The sequence below is a fragment of the Schistocerca serialis genome, unplaced genomic scaffold, assembly GCF_023864345.2.
Source record: "Schistocerca serialis cubense isolate TAMUIC-IGC-003099 unplaced genomic scaffold, iqSchSeri2.2 HiC_scaffold_1165, whole genome shotgun sequence".
Classification (NCBI taxonomy): Eukaryota; Metazoa; Arthropoda; class Insecta; order Orthoptera; family Acrididae; genus Schistocerca; species Schistocerca serialis.
The window spans coordinates 15,001-17,500 of NW_026047365.1; positions in this window are offsets into that span (position 1 = coordinate 15,001).

The window sequence follows — 2,500 nt, forward strand, 5'->3', positions numbered from 1 at the left end:
CCCACGCACCGCGCGGCCAGCACGCCGGGAGGCCCCCCCTCACCGGCCGGGGACGGTCCCACCCAGCCACCGCCGCGTATCGCTTCACACCCAGATGCCATTCACGTTCGTGGGCATGGTGGGTATCGCTGGAACAACCGGTTGGTAGCTCAACCGATCGTCGCCATCACTGATTCACCTCTAGCGAGAACAACCGCACCACAACGGTTTACCAGTTGTTCATTTGCGTAACGTCACCAGCAAACGTAGGCGTCCATCGCCATTTGCAAATTCAACGATTGTTGCATGCCTGTGTCAGGTGTCACGACACACTATGTCTGCCCACATACACGCAACAACATGTGCACGCTTCGCGAACACGTGGAAGGTGGCCCCCGTACGTATGCGATGTCCATTGCGCGAACGACTGTCAACCGGCCTCTGTCGCATGTCGCAGATGTGGAACGCAGTGCACCATGCTATCACGGTGTGTGAGAAGAGACGACTACGTCTGACAACACGCGCCACTACATCAACAGACGGCTCATGCTGATCGCCATCCAGGGCATACCACACTGCAATCCAGCTCTTATAGGGAGACGACACGTAGCTGAGTGCACAACATTTGGACCGCATGGTTCGCCGTTGTTGGCGCAGTCGTTGTACGGTCACATGTACCACGATGTATCATTCAGTACATGAGGACCAATGTGCAGTACAGTGTGTGATTTGGACGTACAACATCAGCGGACAGTTGACACAGGCCGTACCACAGCGTAGGCTAAGTGCTTCGCCATGCGAATGCCAATGAACAACTGCAAATGCCAATGAACAACTGCAAAGGGCATTGAGCATGTACGTCCTGCTGCCATCCACATTACAGTGTATAGCTGCAAGGTGTTTAACATGAAGCGATACACTGGGGACCGGGCAGTGCGAGTAGCAAACTATATTGCGGGGGTTGCAGTTAGGCAACACTACACTAATTTAACGCGTCGTATGACAATTACAGAGCAGGTTAAGGCCCAACGTGTGTTGGGTTAAGGCCCAACGTGTGTTGGGTTAAGGCCCAACGTGTGTTGGGTTAAGGCCCAACGTGTGTTGGGTTAAGGCCCAACGTGTGTTGGGTTAAGGCCCAACGTGTGTTGGGTTAAGGCCCAACGTGTGTTGGGTTAAGGCCCAACGTGTGTTGGGTTAAGGCCCAACGTGTGTTGGGTTAAGGCCCAACGTGTGTTGGGTTAAGGCCCAACGTGTGTTGGGTTAAGGCCCAACGTGTGTTGGGTTAAGGCCCAACGTGTGTTGGGTTAAGGCCCAACGTGTGTTGGGTTAAGGCCCAACGTGTGTTGGGTTAAGGCCCAACGTGTGTTGGGTTAAGGCCCAACGTGTGTTGGGTTAAGGCCCAACGTGTGTTGGGTTAAGGCCCAACGTGTGTTGGGTTAAGGCCCAACATAGGTTGGGTTAAGGCCCAACATAGGTTGGGTTAAGGCCCAACATAGGTTGGGTTAAGGCGCAACATAGGTTGGGTTAAGGCGCAACATAGGTTGGGTTAAGGCGCAACATAGGTTGGGTTAAGGCGCAACATAGGTTGGGTTAAGGCGCAACATAGGTTGGGTTAAGGCGCAACATAGGTTGGGTTAAGGCGCAACATAGGTTGGGTTAAGGCCCAACATAGGTTGGGTTAAGGCGCAACATAGGTTGGGTTAAGGCGCAACATAGGTTGGGTTAAGGCGCAACATAGGTTGGGTTAAGGCGCAACATAGGTTGGGTTAAGGCGCAACATAGGTTGGGTTAAGGCGCAACATAGGTTGGGTTAAGGCGCAACATAGGTTAGGTTAAGGCGCAACATAGGTTAGGTTAAGGCGCAACATAGGTTAGGTTAAGGCGCAACATAGGTTAGGTTAAGGCGCAACATAGGTTAGGTTAAGGCGCAACATAGGTTAGGTTAAGGCGCAACATAGGTTAGGTTAAGGCGCAACATAGGTTAGGTTAAGGCGCAACATAGGTTAGGTTAAGGCGCAACATAGGTTAGGTTAAGGCGCAACATAGGTTAGGTTAAGGCGCAACATAGGTTAGGTTAAGGCGCAACATAGGTTAGGTTAAGGCGCAACATAGGTTAGGTTAAGGCGCAACATAGGTTAGGTTAAGGCGCAACATAGGTTAGGTTAAGGCGCAACATAGGTTAGGTTAAGGCGCAACATAGGTTAGGTTAAGGCGCAACATAGGTTAGGTTAAGGCGCAACATAGGTTAGGTTAAGGCGCAACATAGGTTAGGTTAAGGCGCAACATAGGTTAGGTTAAGGCGCAACATAGGTTAGGTTAAGGCGCAACATAGGTTAGGTTGAGGCACAATATAGGTTAGGTTGAGGTACCGTATAGGTTAGGTTAAGGTACAGTATAGTTTAGGTTAAGGTACAGTATAGTTTAGGTTAAGGTACAGTATAGTTTAGGTTAAGGTACAGTATAGTTTAGGTTAAGGTACAGTATAGTTTAGGTTAAGGTACAGTATAGTTTAGGTTAAGGT